Source organism: Hyperolius riggenbachi, chromosome 3, assembly GCF_040937935.1.
Source record: "Hyperolius riggenbachi isolate aHypRig1 chromosome 3, aHypRig1.pri, whole genome shotgun sequence".
Taxonomy (NCBI): Eukaryota; Metazoa; Chordata; class Amphibia; order Anura; family Hyperoliidae; genus Hyperolius; species Hyperolius riggenbachi.
Genome location: NC_090648.1, coordinates 126,683,791 through 126,709,417, shown reverse-complemented (window position 1 = coordinate 126,709,417; position 25,627 = coordinate 126,683,791). Strand labels below are relative to the sequence as shown.

Sequence of the window (25,627 nt, the reverse complement as noted above, 5' to 3'; positions counted from 1 at the left end):
GGGGAGGACCTTTCAGTTACGGGAAGGGTCCCATCCTCAGTGGTAGCCCCAATGTGGAAGGACAATGTGGAAGGTTCTACCATCGGTGATGGTTGAGAGCGCACAGTTTTCCTCGAGTCGGTGTTTGTGTCTGAAGGCCAGTTGTTGGCTGTGTGCTCATAGTTTTGGTAACCTCCGTTTCCCCTCCTTCTGGTCTTTTGGTACTTTGTTCATTTGTTTATATTCTTGCATGTTATGTTTTATTATTTTGCAATAAAGGGCTGCTTGTCCATTTACAACCAACCGGGCAGTCCTTTTGAGATATTTAGCTGTTTTTAGGATTGTGGTGCATATTGTTGCAGTGGGTTGTTAGCATATACCCACATCAAGGCATTTCATGTAGGCACAGGCCCATCATTACATCACCAGTCAGGCTATGCATTCGGCTAATAATAATAGCCATATTCCGGCACCCAATTGATGCATTGTAGCCGACTTCCAGCACTTGGCTACACATCAGTTGAGCACCAGAGCTCAAATCAAACATCCAAAGGGACTTATAGCTGCTAATATGCAATAAACCACAACTGTAGGGAGACTGCCATGTTTTTTTTTTCCTTTTGTGCAATCCCAGTTGCCTGGCTGTCCTGGTGATCCTGTCTCTAATACTTTTAGCCAAAGACCCTGAACAAGCGTATGCAGATCAGGTGTTTCCGACATTAATGTCGGAACTGACAAGATTAGCTGCATGCTTGTTTCTGGTGTTATTCAGACACGACTGCATCCACATAGATCAGCAGGGCTGCCAGGCAACTAGTATTGCACAAAAGGAAAAAAAAATGGCAGCCAACTACAGTTGTCCTTTAAGTAAATAGAGGCACCTGAATTAATAGGTGCACTATTCACCTTCCTTGCTTGAAGGGAAAGCGCCCTGCATTCTGAGATGCGGCAGAGGCTTTGCTTCAGATTCCAGAAACGCTGTATTAATATGAGTAATTCAGCTGATGGAGAGTGTGAAATATGTGCATTTTTCTAATGACAGTATTTCCTAATCTTGGGCTAGCAGTGTAACTTCAGCGCAACCTTTACATTATCTACAGTAGTTACCACCAAGAATATTAAGCCCCATCTACAGCATACAATTTTTTGTCTGATTCAATTCAATCCGACATGTCCGATCGGGATTCGATTCGATTCAATTTTACATTGTTTTGCAATGGCAAATTGACTCGAATCCCGATCAGACATGTCGGATTTAATCGAATCAATGGGCTCTATTCACAAAGCGGTGCTAACCGACAGTGGTGCTCAGCAGAGCTCGAATATTCGAGTAGCTCGAATATTCGAGCTCTTTCTCAGCTATTCGAGCTCGGTATTCGAGCTCCGAATAGCTAGAGCTATTTGAATGGGGTATTCGAGTACACTCGAATAGCCCATTCACTATTCGAGCTATTCGAGCAAAACGGCGCTATTCGAGCTCGGTACCGAGCTCGAATAGCGTCATAGCCCAGATTGATGTCCTTAGAGCCAATCAGAGGGCTCCCAGGCCCTCTGACGGCAGCCAATCACAGAGGGGGACCCTGGCCAGCCCCTACCCTATAAATAGCGGCCGCCATGTTAGGTTTCTCCGTGCTTGCCTGAGACTTGTACAGAGAGAGAGTTGCTCCTTTGTGCTTTGGCTTAGCAAGAGCTCTATTGTGGTCATTTACCTAGCGTTTTTGCTCACATACACCTCCTATATACACCTATATTGTTGTTAGTTAGATAGACATTGTATTTTAGTTAGTAGCTTTTGTGTTACATAGACAGAGACACAGCTGCTGCAGGCTTACACAGCTTTAGGCCTCAGGGCCTGCCTGTGTGGGCAGCTGTTCTCTCCTGTCCTCTGTTAGTATATTTCTCTCATCTATACCAGTATTTCTGCTGCTGTCCTTTACTACTGATTGATTCTGTATTTAGTATTGTAGTTAGGCTAGCCTAGGACACTCACTGTCACTGTTCATAGGCTAAGGCTAAGGCTACTAGCTCCTGCGTGTGTGCACTCACAGTCTTGTACACACACACTCTATTTCCTTCTGATTAGTGATTGATTATTGTAATTAGTTAGTTACTTACTGTTACTACTTGTTACTCTTACTGTACTAGGAGTCTAGGACACTCAGTCACTGTTCATCGGCTACTAGCTCCTGCGTGTGTGCACTCAGTGTCTGATTACACACTACACACACTCTATTTCCTTCTGATTACTGATTGATTATTGTAATTAGTTAGTTACTTACTGTTACTACTTGTTACTCTTAGTGTACTAGGAGTCTAGGACACTCAGTCACTGTTCATAGGCTACTAGCTCCTGCGTGTGTGCACTCACTGTCTGAGTACACACTACACACACTCTATTTCCTTCTGATTAGTGATTGATTATTGTAATTAGTTAGTTACTTACTGTTACTACTTGTTACTCTTACTGTACTAGGAGTCTAGGACACTCAGTCACTGTTCATCGGCTACTAGCTCCTGCGTGTGTGCACTCAGTGTCTGAGTACACACTACACACACTCTATTTCCTTCTGATTACTGATTGATTATTGTAATTAGTTAGTTACTTACTGTTACTACTTGTTACTCTTACTGTACTAGGAGTCTAGGACACTCAGTCACTGTTCATAGGCTACTAGCTCCTGCGTGTGTGCACTCAGTGTCTGAGTACACACTACACACACTCTATTTCCTTCTGATTACTGATTGATTATTGTAATTAGTTAGTTACTTACTGTTACTACTTGTTACTCTTACTGTACTAGGAGTCTAGGACACTCAGTCACTGTTCATAGGCTACTAGCTCCTGCGTGTGTGCACTCACTGTCTGAGTACACACTACACACACTCTATTTCCTTCTGATTACTGATTGATTATTGTAATTAGTTAGTTACTTACTGTTACTACTTGTTACTCTTACTGTACTAGGAGTCTAGGACACTCAGTCACTGTTCATAGGCTACTAGCTCCTGCGTGTGTGCACTCACTGTCTGAGTACACACTACACACACTCTATTTCCTTCTGATTACTGATTGATTATTGTAATTAGTTAGTTACTTACTGTTACTACTTGTTACTCTTACTGTACTAGGAGTCTAGGACACTCAGTCACTGTTCATAGGCTACTAGCTCCTGCGTGTGTGCGCTCACTGTCTGAGTACACACTACACACACTCTATTTCCTTCTGATTACTGATTGATTATTGTAATTAGTTAGTTACTTACTGTTACTACTTGTTACTCTTACTGTACTAGGAGTCTAGGACACTCAGTCACTGTTCATAGGCTACTAGCTCCTGCGTGTGTGCACTCACTGTCTGAGTACACACTACACACACTCTATTTCCTTCTGATTACTGATTGATTATTGTAATTAGTTAGTTACTTACTGTTACTACTTGTTACTCTTACTGTACTAGGAGTCTAGGACACTCAGTCACTGTTCATAGGCTACTAGCTCCTGCGTGTGTGCACTCACTGTCTGAGTACACACTACACACACTCTATTTCCTTCTGATTACTGATTGATTATTGTAATTAGTTAGTTACTTACTGTTACTACTTGTTACTCTTACTGTACTAGGAGTCTAGGACACTCAGTCACTGTTCATAGGCTACTAGCTCCTGCGTGTGTGCACTCACTGTCTGTGTACACACACTACACACACTCTATTTCCTTCTGATAACTGATTGCTTATTGTAATTAGTTAGTTGTACTTCCTGACTGTTACTACTTACTTACTGTACTAGGGACACTCACTCAGTCACCTCACCCACCAACCCACTCCATTAAAGTACCCCACTTTTCACCCGCCCTTTTAAAAAACTTTTGTCTATACGCCCAAAACATCGAAGATGTCTGGAAGTGGCAGCCAGCGCGGTTTGGGCAAGGGGAAGGGCAGCAAGGGAATCAGGAGGAGAGGGAGCAGCATTGTGGCAGGCCGCGGCCGCGCCACCATGCACAGTTCCGCAGCAGCAGCAGCAGCAGCGTCAGTGGCTAACATTCCTCCCATAGCCACTGGCCGTGGACGCCTTGGGCGCCGCCCAGCAGGAGCATCTGCAACTCACGCTGCAGAGACACAGCAGCAGCAGCGTGTAGCACCTGCTCCGATTTTCCTCCAGCCGGGTCGGAAACGTCCCATTGAGGAAAAGCATGCAGACACTGTGGTGCAACTCATGACGGAGGATGAGCAGCCCGCCATCAGCTCTGCATCCGAGGCCTCCACCCTCACCACCACCACCACCACCACCCCTGTTCGCAGCAGCCGCCCAGCAGGGTCTGGGGAGGAGGCCAGTTCACCGTCACTCGCCGACCTGTCATTCAGCAGTCTTTTGACCCCAGGCATCATGAGTAAATTGTCTGCTGTTGTTGGCGATCTTGAGGAGGAGATGCTGATGGGCACTTTGGGGGATGAGGGATTGGACAGCAAGACTGTGGCGACAGTCAAGCAGCCCATCCATGCATCAGGAGAGGAGTTTGGGGGGTCATCATCCCAGCAGGACATGTTTCAGGAGGGGGAGGATGATGATGACCCGGTGACAGACAGAGACTGGGTGCCACCACCTCCAGGGGATGTCGTCCTCAGCAGCTCTGAGGAGGAGGAGGAGGATGCGCTTGTGGGCCTTGCAAGGAGGCGCATCATTGCAAGCATTGGCAGCAGTAGGCAGGTCCCACAGCCAGCTGGTGTCTCAGGCTCAGCAGCAGCAGCAGCAGCATCTGCCAGTACCACCACCAGCCGCACCCAAGCCCCCCCCCCAACCACCACAGGGAGACAGGCAGCAGCGCTTCCATGCCGTAGGGGGATGTTTCTGTCACCAATCTGGCGATATTTCACCATGCCCACTGTGTACAGCAAGTACGCCACTTGCAACCACTGTCAGCGGAAGTTGAGCAGAGGTGCAGACCCCTTAAAGTTCAGCACCAGCTCGCTCATCAACCACCTTGCTGCGAAACATTTCCACCAGCATGAGGAGTTCCAGAGGCTGAAGGCATCTGTTGCTGGCAGTGGCACCACACCCATCACTGCACAGCCTTCAGCAGCAGCAGCAGCAGCAACAGCAGCCACCCGCCCTCCTGCTCCTCCAGCAGCACCAGCAGGAGTGCGGAAAAGCACTGCTCCTCCCCCCTCTGCAACTCCTGCCGCCGACACTGAGGCCTGTTCTGGCAGCCAGTCCTCAGTGGCCTCCTCCGCTGTGTCTGCTGATTCCCGTGCCAGCAAAAGGCCACGCCAGAGCCTTTTGAGCGAGTCCTTCCAGGGGGTGGTTAGGGCTCTGCCTCCCAGCAGCCGTCGCGTGCGGCAGCTGAACGGCTTGCTGGCACGGGCCATGTGCTCCCAACTCCTGCCGTACACGCTCGTGCAGGAGGGGAGCGACATTCGTGCGCTGCTTGCTTGCGCAGCCCCAGACTGGCAGCTCCCCAGCAGACACTTTTTCTCCCGCAAGGCCATTCCTGCACTGCACCGCTTTGTGATGGCCAATGTGGAGAGAGGGCTGGAGCACGCGGTTGGTGAAAGGGTCCACGTCACCATGGACTCCTGGAGCAGCCGCTTCGGGACAGGCCGCTACCTGTCCTTCACTGTCCACTGGGTCAGCTTGGTGGAAGGGGGTGAGGATGGGAGAGCAGCAGCGGGCACAGCAGCAGCAGCAACACAGTGGGTGGTGCCACCCCGCAGGGTCAGGGGAACTGCAGCAGGTTCCTCCGATCCTCTGCCATCCTCCGGCACACCTGGCCAAACCCCCCGCCTCAGCAGCAGCGTGAAGGCCCGCCACTGCCAAGCGCTGCTGCACTTGGTCAGCCTTGGGAAGACCAAGCTGACGGCAACCCATGTGTTGGCCAAACTCCAGGAGCAGGAGAGGATTTGGCTGACCCCCAGAGGCCTCAGAGTCGGAAAGGTGGTGGCCGACAATGGGGCCAATTTGGTTGCCGCAATAGACAGGGGAAACCTGACCCACATCCCCTGTCTTGCCCATGTGCTGAACCTGGTGGTGCAAAAGTTCTTGCGCACCTACCAGGGGATGGGCGAACTGCTGGAAACGGCAAGGAACGTTGTGCGTCACTTCCGGCGCTCGGCTGCAGCCTGTGCGAGCCTGGAAGACGTGCAAAAGGAGCTGGATCTGCCACGCCATCGGCTGATCCTTGACGTTCCGACTCGCTGGAACTCCACCCTGGCGATGTTGGAGCGTCTGGTTGAACAGAAGCACGCTGTCAACCAATACCTTGCCCTGGCCACTGTTTCCGCCGCTCAGAGAAGGGACAAGACCAGCAACATCCCGTCCATCGTCCCCGATGATGACTGGAGGCACATGCAGCAGGTGTGCTTAGTGCTGGCTCCCTTTCTGCAGGCCACTAACATGGTGAGCAGGGACCATGCTATGGTCTGCGAGTGGGTGCCCCTGGTTTGTCTGCTGAACAGGGCCCTCAATGCTTTGCTGGAACAGGGAGCGGCAGCCTTGGACCAGCAGGAGCGGCAAGCAGCTGCACAGTCCACCTCTGAGGGGGAGGAGGAGGAGGACTTGGTGGAGGTCCCTGACCTTGCTGCTGATGAGGGGGAGCAGCACAGTGCAGCTGAGTTGGTGCGGGGGTGGAGAGAGGATGAGGCTGACGAGGCAGAGGAGGAGGATGAGGACAGCAGCACTGCCGTCGATGTGCCAGCAGACGTGGCCCGCCTCTTCCCAATGGCAGCGCACATGCTGACGTGCCTGCGCAGGGACCCCAGGGTGATCCAGATGAAGCAGAGGGAGGACATCTGGATCAGCATGATGTTGGACCCACGCCTCAAGGGGAAGTTGAGCCAGTTCCTGCTGCCTGCAGGAGGAGACCCAGCGCAACAAATAAGGAGCTTGCAGCAGGCCCTTGTTGAGCGCTTGGAGGAAGCCTTCCGCTTGGAGGAAGCCTTCCCCCAGCCTTCCACCCCCACTGTCCAGCAGCCAGCACAGAGGCAGCAGCAGGTGCCTGCATCCAGCAGCAGCAAGCGCCCCACAGACCTGCTGTCTCTCAGCCACGAGCTCTACAGGACTGTAGAGGCTCCGGCAGCAGTGACTAGAGAGGAGGTGCATGCAGCAGCATCCTCCTCCGGTCACAGCCAGCGCCTGACCCGCATGGTGGCTGACTACATGGGGTCCTACAGCGGGCTTGACAGCGATGCCCCTGTTGATCCCATGGAGTATTGGGTCAAGCGCCTGGAGATCTCAAGCGAGCTGGCGCAGTACGCCCTGGAAGTGCTGTCCTGTCCCCCTTCCAGCGTGCTGTCCGAGCGCTGCTTCAGTGCAGCTGGTGGCGTGGTCACCGAGAAACGCTCACGTCTGTCTCACAAGTCTGTGGACAGACTGACGTTTCTCAAGATGAACCAGGCGTGGGTGGAAGGCGAGTTCCTGGCCCCTGTTGTCGGCGAGAGGGGGACATGAACTGGCTAAGAACCATCGTTAATGTGCCTTACCACCCTTTACCACCTCCTGGCTCCTGCTCACTAAGCCAGCCTGGTTCACTTTGACTATTACGTCGCCTGCAGCCACACATTTTACACCTACAGTGGGCTGCTGTGTGCTGCTGCTGCTGTCTGTCTGTGTTTCCCACCGCCAGGGTACACAGATTTACCTTCTGCTGCCACTCTGCCACCAGCTATTACGTCAAAAAATAGCTATATATCTGTGTAATTGGTTGTAAAACCAAAACTACAAAACCATTACAAAAAAAGGTTTAATTTTTCTGAGGTGCCCGGGTTGAAAACTGTGTTGTCCCAGTTGTGTATTGGACACAATGTGGGCTGCACGACCGCTGTCTGGGACCTCCTGTTGTGTTTATTTACGGCCTGGTATCACCGCTAGGTACCAGGGCTATTATGTCACGCTGTCTACCTGCTGCCACACTCACACTACTCCTCCATTACTCCTGCTGCTGCTGTCTGTCTGTGTTTCCCACTGCCAGGGTACACAGAATTACCTTCTGCTGCCACACTGCCACCAGCTATTACGTCAAACAATAGCTGCTCACATAATTACTCCTCCATTCCTCCTCCTGCTGCTGCTGCTGTCTGTCTGTGTTTCCCACCGCCAGGGTACACAGATTTACCTTCTGCTGCCACTCTGCCACCAGCTATTACGTCAAAAAATAGCTATATATCTGTGTAATTGGTTGTAAAACCAAAACTACAAAACCATTACAAAAAAAGGTTTAATTTTTCTGAGGTGCCCGGGTTGAAAACTGTGTTGTCCCAGTTGTGTATTGGACACAATGTGGGCTGCACGACCGCTGTCTGGGACCTCCTGTTGTGTTTATTTACAGCCCTGGTATCACCGCTAGGTACCAGGGCTATTATGTCACGCTGCCTGCCTCATTGACTACATGCTGCCACACACTCATCCTCCTCCTCCTGCTGCTGAATTTACCTCCTGCTGTCTGTGTGTTTCCACTGCCAGGGAGCACATACAATGGCGCTTCCAACATGCGTGCGCCACCAGCTATTTGTTGTTACGCTCAAAAATAGCTGCATTTCTTTAAAAAAAAAAATGAAAAGAGAAATAAGTGAAGAAGAAGAAGACGATATAGGAGAAGATGAAGAAGAAGAAGATGAAGAAGAAGAAGAAGAAGAAGAAGAAGAAGAAGAAGAAGAAGAAGAAGAAGAAGAAGAAGAAGAAGAAGAAGAAGAAGAAGAAGAAGAAGAAGAAGAAGAAGAAGAAGAAGAAGAAGAAGAAGATGAAGAAGAAGAAGATGAAGAAGATGAAGAAGATGAAGAAGAAGAAGATGAAGAAGAAGAAGATGAAGAAGAAGAAGAAGATGAAGAAGAAGAAGAAGAAGATGAAGAAGAAGAAGAAGATGAAGAAGAAGAAGAAGAAGAAGAAGAAGAAGAAGAAGAAGAAGAAGAAGAAGAAGAAGAAGAAGAAGAAGAAGAAGAAGAAGAAGAAGAAGAAGAAGAAGAAGAAGAAGAAGAAGAAGAAGAAGAAGAAGATGAAGAAGAAGATGAAGAAGAAGAAGATGAAGAAGATGAAGAAGATGAAGAAGAAGAAGATGAAGAAGATGAAGATGAAGAAGAAGAAGATGAAGAAGAAGAAGAAGATGAAGAAGAAGAAGAAGATGAAGAAGAAGAAGAAGATGAAGAAGAAGAAGAAGAAGAAGAAGAAGAAGATGAAGAAGATGAAGATGAAGAAGAAGATGAAGATGAAGAAGAAGATGAAGAAGATGAAGATGAAGAAGATGAAGAAGAAGATGAAGAAGATGAAGATGAAGAAGATGAAGAAGAAGAAGATGAAGAAGAAGAAGAAGAAGAAGAAGAAGAAGAAGACAATATAGAAGAAGAAGAAGAAGATATAGAAGAAGAAGAAGAAGATATAGAAGATAAAGAAGAAGAAGAAGAAGAAGAAGAAGAAGTATATACAGTACTGAACAAAATTCTGGACACAACTTCTCTTTTCACCTTTTTTTTTTAAAGGAACATCCCCACATAATCACTTGCTGTTGTTACTTGGAAAAAAATATGTTTCTTGCATCATTCACCCTCAAAACAAGTGTTGGGAAGCTATTTAAGGCCAATTCGAATAGTCAGCTCGAATAATGAGCTCGAATACCGACTCGAATAGTGAGCTCGAAGTCCGAGGTCGAATCGAATAGTAAAATTTATTCGACTCGAATATTCGACTGACCTCGAATAATTTACTATTCGAATTCGACCAAACTCGAATTTTAAATAGGGGTATTTGAGCACCACTGCTAACCGAGTTAGAGACTTTAGGCGTGATAACCATTGCACCACGCTGGTGAAAAGCCAGTTTAGGCATGATAAGTTTAGGCATGATAAGTTTAGGCGTGATAAGTTTAGGCATAATAAGTTTAGATAAGTTTAGATCGCGCGCAAAGTCCCGTACGCAAAGCAGCGCCATTAAACTCTATGCAAAGTACACCAGACTTTGCTAGCGCAAAACTTTTGATCAGCTGTGCACTGCGGTGCTAACCCAGTTGGTGCTTAAACTTATCACGCCTAAACTTATCACACTTAAACTTATCATGCCTAAACTGAGTTTAGGCATGATAAAGGGCTTTTCACCAGCGTGCTAACTGTTAGCACCGCTTTGTGAATCAGGCCCAATGAATTGAATCGAATTGAATGAGACAAAACATTGTATGGTGTAGATGGGGCTTAAGACTATGCGGTCACCATATCAGACAAAACTTTATCCCTGTTGTGTAATGCTTGTGGTTCAATCCAGATGCTCAATACATCGTGCTCCTATCACCTGGAGTGTTCTGCACCTGTGCAGTAGGGCCCCGGGACACTGGTGGTGATTTGAGGAAGGGACGGGCCGGCCAGCAGGAGGACGGTGAGGGAGCCAATGGCTGAAAGGGCACTGAAAGAAACCCCAGGTAAGTATAAATGCCTTATTACATTTAATTACAGGTTTCCAATGGTATGAACCCCATTGTTTGGTAAACTCTAGTTTATAGTATACTTCATGCAGTTTCATGTGTTGTGTATGGTAAATATGTTTTTACAACAGTGTTTTATCTGTATTGTCCTTGTTTGCCTACATACTTTGCAATTATTTGCTGTAGAACAACAACAAATGCAATCCTTTTACCTCTAGGAACTCATTCAACTGTGAAGACTCGAGTCTGGTTGTCAACAACGGTTAACAGCAAATTTCTGATTTTGCTCCATGTTCCGTAAACGTACTGCTCCCTTGTGACATCACCTTATATTGACGTTATTTATTTATTATGCAGAGACCTATGTCGCAGCTCTTCTCAGAGGCCAAGAAGCCCTGACACCACTTACAGAGCTGCAGACAATCTTACACATATAAAGGATGTAATATATTTATTTTCCATCCCCAAGCTGTGACAGTGAAATCCTCTCATACCCCCTGAAAGCCCTTAGCTTGCTTCCTAGTCATTGGATTGAGGAATAGATGTCTCTCAGGGGACGCAGTCAGTCAAGGAATGCTTAGCCGTGTAACTGCATGAAAGGCAAAAGGACACATGATGACTTAAGCAGACCTATTGCCATCCACACATTGACTATGTCAAATAGGCATAAAATAAATAATGAATGTCAATAAAGACATATGAAGTATTTCCACTTCTTGAATTATTTGCATCCTGGTGCCTGTTACAGGACCGGTGCCCTTTACAGGAACAGGAAGTAAGAAAAACAAGAAAAAAGGGAAACAAAACAAAAATGAACTCATGTTTTCTGTTTCCCTATCTGTTAAAAATGTTTCCTGACACATAAGGAAAAATGTTATTACATTAAAAATCCCAAAAGCCATCATGTAAAAGGAGGGCCTTTATAGGTCTCCCAGAATGTTTAAAACATATTTTATGGAAAAATATATATTTTTTTTAGTTTTAGCATGCATTTGTTAGGGGTCCAGCAGGCCCTATACCTACCCAAAAGAGGGACAGTTGGGCGCTACCGTATGTGAGTGAATACATTGAATGAATAATTTAGGCAGTCCCTTATATTACATAGAAATGGTAAGATTGGACAAAAAAGATTAGTGGCCACCTTTACACACTCGGTCTAGCAGAGCAAAAAATATAGATCTGTCCCCAAATGGGGATTCCGACTATTTCACAGGTGTAAATAGTAATTGTGCCTTCTTATTATTTGCAATAATTCAGCTGTAAGTGAGCAACTGTGGTTTCCCACAATGCATCACTCCTGAATATGCAAGTCCTCTTTCTATGCCCCTGAAAGCACATAGCAGAGATACACAGAGGAGACATTTGGATTGGAGGTTGGAGAGATCCACGCTCATCTGCAGTGTGCCTTCATTTTGTCTAAAATGTAAGGTCATTTCTAATAAAACCTCATGATAGGGAAAAGACTAATGTAATGTAAAAAAGTAAAAACTATTCAACTAAAAAAATTCCCCAGTAGAGTACGGCCAAAAGTCCCTGCTACTTGCACGCGGCTGTATGATGAACAGGTTTAATAAGTGTATCTGATGAATTACTTGCACACAGTGTGGACTGCTTTGTGCTGTAGTATGTATAGTTGTGTTCAAAATTATTCAACCCCCCCCACTGAAATTGAGTGTTTTGGCCAGTTTGACATTGATTTTGATCATTTCAGTCATCTTGTTTACAATTAAATCAAAGAGGCACTTGTAAGTCAGACAAATATAACATAACATTTATAATGAAATAACCACAAATGTTTTTTCTGTGCTCACATCATTATCAGTTTTATTCAACCCCCAAGTGACATTCATTCTTAGCACTTAGTACAACATCCTTTTCCAGTTATAACCGCTTTTAAACGTGAAGCATAGCTTGACGCAAGTGTCTTGCAGCGATCTACGGGTATCTTAGCCCATTCTTCATGGTCCAGTTCAGTCACATTCTTAGGCTTGCGCGCTGCAACTGCATTCTTTAAGTCCCGCCAGTGGTTCTCAATCGGATTTAAGTCTGGTGACTGCGATGGCCACTCCAAAATGTTCCAGCCTTTAATCTGCAACCATGCTCTAGTGGACTTGGAGGTATGCTTGGGATCATTGTCCTGTTGAAAGGTCCAACGTCTCCCAAACCTCAGGTTTGTGACGGACTGCATCGAATTTTCATTCAATATCTCCTGGTACTGAAGAGAATTCATAGTACCTTGCAAACGCTAAAGCTTCCGTGTACCTGCAGAAGCAAAACAGCCCCAAAGTATGATTGACCCCCTGCTATGCTTCACAGTAGGCAATGTGTTCTTTTCTTCATAGGCCTTTTTCTTCCTCCTCCATACATAGGGTTGATCCATGGGCCCAAACAGTTCTAATTTTGTTTCATCAGTCCACAGAACACTATCCCACAACTTTTGTGGTTTGTCCACATGACTTTTGGCATCGACTCTTCTTATTCTTTGGAGACAGCAAGGGGCTGTGCCTGGGAGTTCTGGCATGGAGGCCTCCATTACACAGTGTGTGCCTTATTGTCTGAGCTGAAACTTCAGTAAACGCATCTGACAAATCTTTTTTTCAGTTCCTCAGCCGTCACACAGGGACTTTTCTCCACTTTGCGCTTCAGGTAGCGCACAGCAGTCGAAGTCAGCATCTTCTTTCTGCCACGATCAGGTAGCGTTTCAACGGTGCCCTTTGCCTTGAATTTGCGAATGATGCTTCCTATGGTGTCTCTTGGTATGGTTAACATCTTTGCAATCTTGTTATAGCCATTGCCCTTCCTGTGAAGAGAAATCACCTCTTCTCTTGTCTTCCTGGACCATTCTCTTGACTTCACCATGTTTGTAAACACACCAGTATATGTCTAGAAGGAGCTGAGTATCACAGTCATTTTAAATCTGCCTAATTGGTGCTTATTATGCTTGATTGCTGCTCGTTAACATCCACCGGTGTTTTCAATACCAGATCGAAAACACTTGAATGAACTTCTGGTCTTAACCACTTGCCGACCGCACGCTTATACCGTGCGTCGGCAAAGTGGCGGCTGCAGGACCAGCGACGCAGTACTGCGTCGCCAGCTGCAGGCTGATTAATCAGGAAGCAGCCGCTCGTGCGAGCGGCTGCTTCCTGTCAATTCACGGCGGGGGGCTCCGTGAATAGCCTGCGGGCCGCCGATGGCGGCTCGCAGGCTAAATGTAAACACAAGCGGAAATAATCCGCTTTGTTTACATTTGTACGGCGCTGCTGCGCAGCAGCGCCGTAAGGCAGATCGGCGATCCCCGGCCAATCAGCGGCCGGGGATCGCCGCCATGTGACAGGGGACGTCCTGTCACTGGCTGCACAGGACGGATAGCGTCCTGTGCAGCCCAGATCTCCCGGGGGAGCAGGTAGGAGAGGGAGGGGGGAGAATGTCGCCGCGGGGGGGGCTTTGAGGTGCCCCCCCCGCAACATGCCTGCAGGTAGGAGCGATCAGACCCCCCCTGCACATCATCCCCCTAGTGGGGAAAAAAGGGGGGCGATCTGATCGCTCTGTGTGGCCGCGGATCTGTGCTGGGGGCTGCAGAGCCCACCCAGCACAGATCCAAACAAACAGCGCTGGTCCTTAAGGGGGGGTAAAGGGTGGGTCCTCAAGTGGTTAAAGGGAATCTGAAGCGAGTAAAATGATTTAAAATCAACGCATGACATAGCTGCAAATGAATATTACATACTAACCTCACCGCCAGTTCCTCTCAGAAGCTCACCATTTTCTTCTTACAGTGATCCCTTCCAGTTCTGACAATATTTTGTCAGAACTGAAATATACCAGTTGCTGTCAGTTATATATCAGCAGCTGTCAGTTACAACTGAATGTGCAAGGTAATGTCCATATTTCACTTGGTGTGATATTACAGTTTAACAGTGTGCTGACCAGGAAGCTGTTATGGGGTAATGGCCATTTTTAAAATTGAGGACGGAGAATTCCATTGATCACAGTGGACAAATGGGACGCAGGAGAGGAAAAAGAGATTGAGGAGTAGACTACATGAGAGGTAAGTATGACGTGTGTATGGTTGTTTTTACTTTTTATTTTTAATTCAGGTTCTCTTTAAGAGTGGTAGTCTTTAAGGGGTTGAATAATTGTGTCAATGAAGAAATCACAAAAAAAATGTAATACTGTATTACAAAAACAATTGATGTCGTTTTAGTTGCATTTGGTTCTTTAAAAAATCCTTGTAAGATTTCAATCTGAACACAATTACAAATGTACACTAAATTCCCTAAAACCCTTCACAGCATTGGGGGTTGAATAATTTTGAACACAACTGTATGTGATACTGCAATAATCAATGAAAAATGCAATAAAAACACAATACCATACAGAGACTATACAATGGAGATGAAATACAAGATGATGTGCATTTCATGACTATGTTAACTTACAACTACTGCTTTCTCACTTTATATAATTTTTTTTGAAAAACTTTTAAAATAGAACACAGCAAAGTAAATGTAACCACAGACGGTTGGTTGAAATAAAGGCGCAGCACACTGCTCTAGGCAGATGAAGACATCAACCCTAAGCAGTCATCCCTGAAGGATTAAGGTGAGCCTGAACTCTGGATAATTTTTGAAAATAAAAGCTATAAGTAAGTTCCCATCAGACAACTTCACATATGCCTTTTGGTTACACACCTTACGCTGCCTTCAATAGATATTCTTTTTCAATGTTGACTTTCTGTGAGAAGCCATGAAAGTGGTGAGCAGTGACTCTCTGTTTGACCTTGACATGCCTCTTAAACACCTTTCACTTATGTCGCCCGATGGAGATCAGGACCCGATCCCCTTGGGCGACATCGCAGGGCTGGCCTGTACAGACATGTGTCAGCTGTGTACCTGACGATGCACTCTGCTGCTATGCGGGGGCGGAGGGCGGGCGGCAGGGCCGGCCCTAGACTATTTGCCGCCTGAGGCAAAAAAGAAAATTTCCGCTGCAGGAAGTGACGTCAATGGGACGCACGCTTGGAACGAGGAAGAGGTGAGTCCTACCCGCCCGTGCCTCTTACACATAGCGGCTGCTTGTATTTAAGGCTGGAGGGGAGCGGAGGACGGGGGACCCAGGCGAGGGAGGGGGGGGTCCGACCCCCCTCCCCGCCGCTAGGCCCCATACCCCCGTCCTGCCAGCTACCCCTCCAGCTCGGCGGCCGGCTCCCCGCACCCACGGACGGGCGGGTGCCGCCCCTGGAATTTTGCCGCCTGAGGCAAAAGTTTCACCCCGCCTCATGAGCGGGCCGGCCCTGGCGGGCGGTGAAGTAGTGTGCACAAAGAAGTCACTTGGCCAAGTTAATCTGCCCAGTGGATCGCATGTGTGGGAGCCGCCATACACATGCCTATCGACTGAGGCGGTTGTTATTGGCAGCCACAGCTGACTTAAGTCAGGCATGTGTACGGGGCTTTAGAAGAGCTCAGGTGCAGAGGTAGCCCTTTAGCGTCTGAAGCAAATGTGAATGTCACTGGGAAACATGAGCTTTGCAAGGAAAGCCATTTTCAGGATTTGCAGAAAGCAAGATGGCAGCCCTTGTGATGCAGAGACAATACATTCTGCAGCTCTAGTTGACAAGGTGAGATGCACTATGCATTAGTAAAACAATGTTTGTAGAACATGGCAAAGATTATGTCTAGCTGAAGAAAGTCTAGTTCAATTTATCATCAAATGGAACCTAAAGCGGCAATAAGGTACCCAGTTTAACTGACCTAAGGCTTCTTCCAGCCCCTGTAGTCTTCCTGGTCCCTCATGGTCTTTCTGCTCTTTGCCCTTTAGCCAATGAGCCCATTCGGGAGCTGCTGGCACAGTTAAAAAAATGCAATTGCGCATGTGCAGAATGCAATGGAGGTTCGGTCGCCTGTGACTGGCTGAGTCTGCCAGATTTTAGAGGGAGACGACAGCTGATTGGAGCAGCATCTAAGGACGGTGAGTGACCAGGGGGACTACAGGGGGCTGGAAGAAGCCAGAAGTAAGCTAAACGGGAGACTACTTAAGGTATTCTTTAGGCTCCCCCATCCTCAATGGATTTTATATAAACTATACAAATTCCCATCTAGTCTAGTTTGTTAGAGGAGAGGAACAAAGGCAGAGAAAAAGGGAGAGAGAGAGAGAGAGAGAGAGAAAGAGAGAGAGAGAGATGTCATGTTGACTAAAATAGCAAAAATGCATAAAAACATCTCAAACATGAAATAAGATGTTTTCTGGCCATTGCATAAATCAGAAATAATGAGCGTTGTCATTGAAATTGCAAAATTATCTAGGTCAAAAAGAGGCTAATGACCACTGCCATAGATTATGAATCCCTCATTCTCAAGGCTATTGGCTGGAGCATAAATTATATTGACGGATCGGCCTTTCCCACCTTTGCTTAGCTTTCATTTATACCCAATAAACCGACATAATCCCTGTGTCTGTCACAAAATACCCCATGGATCACCTGTGCCTCACTAAACAAAGGTTCTGTGAGTTAATAAGACCTCCTGAAGACTTGACAAGGCATAGATATTGGATGTGGGGGTGGGGAAAATCTGTTTAGCCATAAGTTATAACCTCCAGATTGGATACAGTATTGAAGAGGCAGGTTGATGAGAGTAAGCCTTTGTACAAGCAATGTTGCAGAATTTACACACTATATGGGGTATCCTGTTGTAACTTTAGCTTCAGGAACTACTCAGAACTTCTATAGACAAAAGAAATACAGAGAGCCCAATATAGTGTAGTATGCAAACCAAGGGCTTGGAAAAGTATATAATGTATATACTCACAAACGTGGGTTACCGCCTAGGTAACCACTGTATAGGCAGGTGAGGAGATTAGACCTGTCGCTCTCTGTAGATAAGGAAAAATGGGGATCAACCCCTCCACCAAGGGTGGATATTGATAATGTAGGAGTGAACAGAGGCGCCAGCAGGATAAAAGGTTCTAAAAGACTTAAAATCCCTCAGGAGGTGGTGGTGGACTCGCCAGAGGCGCTATTCGTGACCTTGAGACTATACTGTGTACTCCTATCTGTTTATTGCCTGAGGAAGCGGGAACATACCTGTGAAACGCGTTGCACTGTTTGTTTTGGAGTATATTAATAAACCTGTTGTCATAAAACCGACGGTATCTTGTCCGCTTCGGGGAGGCAAGTCCACCACCACCTCCTGAGGGATTTTAAGCCTTTTAGAACCTTTTATCCTGCTGGCACCTCTGTTCACTCTTACATACTCAGAAATTCTCTTCCCTCGTGTTGATACTTCCAGGGACGTAACTACAAATCATGGGGCCCTCAGCAAAACTTTGATCCCCCCCACCAATGTTCACAGCGATTCCCTTGCCTCCCCCTAGTGACCCTCACAGCCTGGGGGCCCAGCGTGCAAAGGTCGTAAGACAGGTGATTTCATGATCTTCACACCCATAACAAGTATAACCTCAAAAACATCTGAACGATGGACCCCTATATCGGATGGAGTGAAGTAGTAGTTGGGGGCTCCCTTACAGCCCTGGGCCCCACAGTGGGCACAGGGCTGCTCCACTGTAGTCATGCCTGTGAACACTTCCTTACATGTCTGCAAGCCTTAGATTCCTCTTAGGAGAAGCAGTAGAGTATAGCATCATGTTGGCCATAAGTACACATGCTGGATTTAAAAACAATATTTTTTTTTGAGTTCTCAAAAACACATGCTGGGTTAAACACAGCAAAGGTAACCGCCAAGGACTGCCCCAGCTTAAAACCTAGTAGGTGTGCAGGAGCCCCCCGACATTGCCAACATATTCAGTATTCTGGATCATTAAAGAGGAACTCCAAACTAAATCCTAAAATCCAGCAGCCTGAAAGAAAAAGGAAGTTATATTTACCTGAGAAGCCTTGTCCCGCGATGCCGTCCCGAAGTCCCTGCATTGCCCAACTTCTGGCACCTGGCCCACCTCCTCTCTCTCCCCAGAGAAAAACGCCAAGCTATTTACCTTATCCAAGCTGGAGGTGATATATAAATAGCTTGCCATTTTTCTCAGAAGGAAAGAGAGGAGGCAGGACCAGGCGCTGGAAGTCGGGCGATGCAGGGACTTAGGGACGGCATCGCGGAACACGGCTTCTCTAGTAAATATAACTTCCTTTTTCTTGCAGGCTGCCGGATTTTAAAATTTAGTATGGAGGTCCTCTTTAAAAATGAGGACACTCAACCCTTTCCACTAGAATTGACTCCGTTGTGTACTCATGCAATGTCCCCTCCTCTACATAGCAACAGCTGCATTGCTTGTCTCTAGGCTGGTGATGCATCTGTACAAAACATGGCCCCTAACTGACATTATTAAACTCTGTGCACATTAATGTAAATGATGGCTAGTGAATACACCTAATTGATGTAGCTGTTCCATTAAAGTTTCCATTCTATTCCAACTACTGGGGTAAGAATGTAATTTATACTCCCTCTCCCCATCAGATTTGCTCTTAGAATGTAACTTTTGGTGTACAGTGGCCTAGCAATAGGGGGTGCAGAGGTAGCGACCGCACTGGGGCAATTAGGCCAGAGGGCCCCACTAATGGCTTCCTCCATCCATCTTATTAATTTTTCATCGGTGCTACGCTGGTAATGATCACTTCTATATGTGCATTGAGTAGTAGTTATCCTTTACAGTTTCCTTACTCTGATTATACCTCTCTCTAACACTACAGCTGCCCTTGGAAGGTTTTGGGGCTCCATATTGATAGAGTACTTTGGGGCCCCATGTAAAACTCGCACCGGGGGCCCCAAGCTCCTTAGTTACGCACTGTATGGTGAGGTAATCTTTTACAATGGGCAAGCATTAACTAGATCATTTATAAATGAATATTTGCCTGTATTATAAAAACAGGCGATTTTATTAATTCAGAGACATACAGTAAAGTTCCTCCAGCAGATTTTGCAGCTTTGGCCAGCAAGGTGTGTGACAACACCACACAAAGATAAAATCATGTCACATGGCTAAGTGGAACATGGCAGCGAGGAGATCCAGTGCAGAGGAGCTTAGTTCAGGTTTGCTTTCAGGCATGTGACAATGACAGATTCAGGTGACTCACAACAGGAAGAAAGCTTCATCTCTGGTGCCAAAAAGAACACCATAAAAGTAACTGCATAACGTTCTGCATCAGTGAGATGGTTCATTGTTGCTGTTTGAGAAGTCTGTAATTGATCTTTTGTTTTGTCAAGTTCATTCAGAAAAAAAAAATTCATTGTATTCTATTGCAGACTCTTCCGCTTCTGTGTCATTACCGGTTCATATAAAAGAGGACAATGGTCATGACGCTGAAATGATTGATAAATTAGTCCCATGCAAGGTAGGAATAAAGGTGCGTACACACATGCGACTATAGTCGTTTGTAACGATCGTTCCCCGATCTTTACCAACGACGATCGTTACAAAAAACGAACCAACGACTATTAAGGCAAACGACGAACGAGGCAAATCGCTACAAAACAAAGTTCTGTCTTGGCGGATTTTTACCACCGACGATCGTTAGCAAAAGTGGTACATCGTTGGAAACGATCGTTCGTACCAGGCTGGACATGCGCATTTCACTTTTTCTCCAAGGAACTTTACAATTTTATGCGCAGGCGCATTAAGTGCTTTTACGTGGTGTAACGTTCGTTCTAACGATGTGATCGTTACACACTTTTTACAACTAACTTTACTTCGGTCGTTCTTTCGTCAATTAAAAGATCGTTCGTCGTTGACAACGAACGATCGTTGTCGCATGTGTGTACGTAGCATAAGTCTTAGTATATAAAGACATCATTATATTACGCCATCAAAAAGTTAGTTGACTAAAAGACAGACAAAAGGGCAATCTATCAAAATTGGACTCAAAATGTCAAAGTTCCTTGATTACTAATCTGTGTGATAATCATCCACGAAGCAGTTGAGTGATACAGATTAGACGTATGGTCTTAACAGATAGCCAAAAAGCCACTGATGTGTTACATTAACATTGTAACAGTTACAGAAGCAACAGATAAGTGATGCAAATTTCACCACTAGAAGAACATACAGTGCAAAATGTTGGATTTCACAAAATTACTGTTATCTTTCTGCCACCTCCGAGAGCACAGAAAACTATTGGTAAAGTTGAACTCCAGATCTATCAAAAGTCAAATATTTAGTTTCTTCACTTCCCATAATAAAAAAGACATTTAAAGAGACACTGAAGCGAAAAATAAATTATGATAGAATGATTTGTATGTGTAGTACAGTTAGGAAATAAAACATTAGGAGCAGAGACATAAGTCAGATATTGTTTCCAGTACAGGAAGAGTTAAGAAACTCTAGTTGTTATATATGCAAAAAAAAAGCCATTAAGCTCCACCACTTTCAAAGTGAGCTTTGTCTTTTGAAGCTTGTTATCTCAACTGTCAGTCACAGTATTTTCTTTTTTCTCTCCAGAGGACAGGTCAACAGTTCACAAGACTGCTCTGTAAAATAATTTAGAATGCTGAGTAGTGTGTACACTGCAAATATTAGAGAATGATGCAATGTTATAAAAAACACGATATAACTGAAAATAAACATGAGAATATTTTCTTTGCTACTAATCTTCTAGTAATTGTTTGTACTACACAACCAATTCATTATATCATATTTTTTTTTCGCTTCAGTGTCTCTTTAAAAACCAGGTCATGCGATTGCTGTTTGAGCCTCTGTGGACCGGTGTGGACCTGTAGATTACAGGACGTGTAATTTCCCACTTGTTGAACAGGGAGTCAGCAACGTGCCAAGGTCTTGCATGAGTACTGATATGTGTACAATTTAAGTAAACCTGAGACAAAGGAAAAAGTTTAGTTTCACTTATTTGGAGCTTCTTCTAGCTCCCCTTTGTCTTTTAGATCTCTTGATGTCTTCCTGGTCCCCTCTGTTGTTCAGCCCAGCTGGGTCCTGCGTATGCGTGGTCCCGGCTGCACAGCTTCTTGATCACATTCCCATACCTGGGAGCATTCTACGCATGCACAGAACTCTACCAGGGACAGGAGTGTGATTGAGGAGGCGTGTGGCCAGGACTGCCTCTGGTATGACAGCTGAAAAACGAGGGAGGTAAACGGGAGGACACTGAAGGACCTAACAGACTACAGAGGAGCTAGAAGAAGTCTTACGTAAGTAAAACTCATCTTTTTCCTTCTCAGGTTTACTTTAAAGGCGAACACACTTACAAGCAGAGCCCTATTTGCATCTCGGGAGCCTATATGCACAGAAGTTCTGGCCCCCTTATCACTGACAAACCCATAAATCCTGACTAGAATATGTTTTTTTCCCACTGAAATGCACTGCAAGTGTCTTAGTATCAGCCTTGATAGCCATCTTCTCCCCCCTACTCCTGGCCAGCGTACTGCGTTCACCATCTTGAAGCCCGGCTAGTGCCAGCTCTACTTACAAAACAGATTTTTAATTCTGAAATTGCAGTTCCAAAGTAATACTTGTAACTTATAAACTTTCTAAACAACATGTGTGCATCCAAAATATAAAACTGTCCATTTTGATATTAGTTGGGGTTTAAAACTTGTAAAGTTCTAGTACTTGCAGTTGCATCTCAAACTGGCAAGTTCAGAATACTTATGAAACTATTTGATAAATCAAGGATCGGCGCATTAATGCAACACACAGCCCACAATTCTAACACGGTACAAACTGCAGAGAGTGAGCACGTGTTCATGCATATTGAATCATCCAGCTAAATAAACCGCTTTCCTGCATTATGAAATTCTATCATAGGGTCAGTCTAGACGCAAATTAGACTTTGCACAGATCTTTTTGAAGACTCTTTCTAAGCTTGTTTTCCTATTTAGGACTTTGCAACTTCTTCAAAGCGATGGTTCCTGGGCATTCTGTCAAACAACAGACTCATCTGCTCCTTTATTGTCAGGAATCAATAAAATACATCAGCAGACTCCACTATAATGCAGTTAGCTTGTTGTGTTGTTTGACACCGTTCCAAGTAGAACATGATCGAGTTTAACTACCTGGAGCGGTAAGCGGAAGCTAAATCATTTCAATACAAGGTTTGGAATAAGGAAAAACAAACAATCTCGCTCTCTCGTCTTCCCATCTTTCTACTGATTTTTCTTTTAGACTTTCACTTCTCTTACTCTCTGCTTTAACAGAGGACAATAGCGGTGTAGTCTCTTATTTCATTTGGAAGACATTTTAAGTGTTTGTTTGTTAACCCTCTGTATTTATTTGCTTATATTTGTCTACCTAATGCTGGGCATACACGGGTCGACACTGCCTTATCAATCGAGCTGCTGATGGCTCGATTGATAATATCCGACAGGCCCGATCACCGCGCGGATCGATTCCCCGTTCGATACCCGCGGGCGGACAATAGCGAGGAATCGAACGGAAGATAAGGAAGCGCCCGTGGAGACGATCGGGAATGGATCCGCGGGGACGGGTGGGGACGCGGCGGGAGTTGATCCGTCGGCTAATCGAGCCATCGGATCGCTCCTTGTATACCCAGCTTTACACCCTTATAAGCTTTTATAGCTGTTGGTTTTGGTTCCAACACCACCTATCATCAGCTACACAGTTCAGGATAAGTTCATGATTTGAAACCCAAGCAACCCTCTAACCCTAACTCCCCTTTATAGTAACACCCTTTCCTGAAGCATAACCCTAACCTCTGCCTTAGCAAAAATCTCAATAACCCTAACCTTACCTCACTTCCCATCCCCCCAAAAAATAAACCACTTTCCTAGAGAGGGCAGGCAGGTGGCCATGGGAGAGAACAGGGTAGTTCCAGAGTCACACTCAAAAAATTGGCCATTTGTACAGCATTGGTAGTTACAGACCAGGGGAAGCCACCCAGAGCCGTTCCTACCATGAAGACGCCTCAACCATATGATTCAGCACTATGCGCAGTCTGTGCCAGCATGATGTGTCACGCAAAGGGCCTGGCAATGTTCAGCTATTCTCAGCCTGAGCTGCAATATCAGCCTTGTTGCTCCTCCCCTCCTGCTACTGACATTGCAAAGTAGCCTGTGAGAATTCTATGGCATTGGCAGTGGTACTGCCCCCGGGTCTAAGACTTCCTACTAGTAGTACCGCCTCTCACCTCCAGCCTCATCCTGTAATATGCCAGTGAGCGTGGGTGCAATCTCTGTAAGTTGGCAGAGTGGCAGGCTGTTTCCCAGACCTTTCCTCAGAACCACCCCTCATCTTCTCCTGGCAGTTGGGGCTCAGTGCCCTACTTCTTCAACCTGCCCACCTGTCATGGAGCATCCCTTCTCCACCACAGCTAGGACCAAACTGTGAGCACCTGTTGGCTTTAGAAGTCCACTTAGGCTCTCAGTCTCTAAGCTGATAGGCAGTATGTTGGCTACAGTGAAGAGAGGTGAGGGACCTGTCGCTCTTCTGGAAGAAGGTTAAATATGCTACTGTCACTGCTCTGTACTTTGCCACAGGTCCGGGCCTCCGTAGAATGTCAGTGGAGGGGGTTCTCAAACTAGGTTGCTAGTAAATTGGTGTGTGTGTGTGTGTGTAGGAGGCGGTCCAAGTTCCTCATCAGGGTCCAGAGGTCTGTAGCTACGCCTCTGTGATTCAGGCAACAACTAGAGAGAAGCACCTGCAACTGGACCCATCTGAATAGTCGAGCATACATTAGAGCACAAATACCTACTTCAGGAAATACCTACTCCTACATATGGAAGAGGGGCTGCAAATGTAATGGGAGGGGCTTCTGCACATGAAAGGGGCCTAAAAACGGTATAAATCTTGCCTTGGAAGGCCTGTCCCTGCCCACCTTGGTAAACAGTCCAGCAGTGGCTGTAGTGTGAACTGAGAGTAAATGAAGGTGGCCAAAATGACACTTGGAAGAAATTCACAGCAGGAAACAGTCTGGAAGAACTTCTCATGCCCCAGATGTTCAGAATTCCCTTCTCATGCTGTAACAATCTACCTGATATCTGTCAGCAACAAGTGCCATTCTTCCTTTCCGCTCTGTAGTTCCTGAGGCCTGTTGTGAAGCATGTCATTCATTATCATCGATTTTGTCAACACGGGTTGATAATGACAGCATCCCTGGAAGAAGTCCGAGCGCCACATCGTTGAAGCCAATGAACAAATTGTCGCGCAATCAATTTGCCTTTCACTCTGCTGAATATGGCAATAAATGTGTTAATCAATTCTGAGGCCTATGACATAAGTACAAGAATACATCATGTCATCGACGGCCGGGGATCCGTGAAAGAGGCAGATAATCCTATTGCGCTCCTGTATAATACGCACAGCTGTGCCTTGCGATGTACCTGCCAAATGTAGCCTAATCAGGCGCTTTGTCTCGCGCAAGTGGCTGCTTTTCTTCTCCAAGTACTTCCATCCCCAATTCCAGGCTGATTACAGCCACAGAAGCCAATTAGCACCTTGCCGGAGAATACATATTTATCTCGACGACTCCTGCATGAACTGTGCATGCCTTTCCAGCCACAGATTCAGCGCAGCATGCAGGAGCAAAATAACGACATTATGATCCCACTGATAAAGAGGGGGCTGGCAAAGCGATTTTTTTTTAAAATCCCATTTGATTTCAATTTCACAACTGTTCCTCTGGCTTGAGTCATTTAACTGTTTTGTTATGAGCCTTATGCCACTGAACTACGCTATGCTGTGCTGCAACAGGAAACCACAGGCTAAACTTTCAATGATGTTTGAGATTAGCCACTACAGCAATTAATATGTCTGTGAAAGTGATAGCTAAGCTTGCCAGGTCTTAGAGCTGCTTACTGTAAAACGTATCAATTCTACTCTCTTATGTTATTTATTTATAAATGGTTTTATTAGGGAAAAAGTACCCAATTTGGGTACTTACCTCAATAGTAGGCCCGGATTTTTATCACAGGAGCCTATAGGCACAGATGTCCTACCACACTAGACTTCGCCCTCCATGAACCTAAAAATCCCCACCAAACTGCACGGCAAGTGTACTGGCTGTCCCAGCTGTCAGATCTCCCTTACTTCTCCTGCCTGTTATAGGTAGTTACAGGTGTTCCTTAGCATTAGGTAGCCAGAGGTACCCTCAGTATTAAGTAGCTAGTGGTGTCCGGATTGAAGGGATTTCTCGCCAGTGGAATGCCAAGAGCTGGGTGAGTAGCCTCTCATTTATTCTCCGCTGAGGACTCTGCATAGGGAAAGAGGAAGGGAGGCACTAGGGGAGGTGAGTGAGCCACCTTACCATCATCAGGTGCCTGTAGGCACATGCCTACAGTGC

The 25,627-nt window shown here is 46.0% G+C and overlaps 1 protein-coding gene across 3 annotated transcripts in view; it reads right to left on the bottom strand.

The window, feature by feature from the left end:
* Positions 1-25,627, bottom strand: part of TACR1 (tachykinin receptor 1) — a 317,380-nt gene that overhangs the window by 233,754 nt on the left and 57,999 nt on the right. The gene's annotated exons all lie outside the window — the stretch shown is intronic.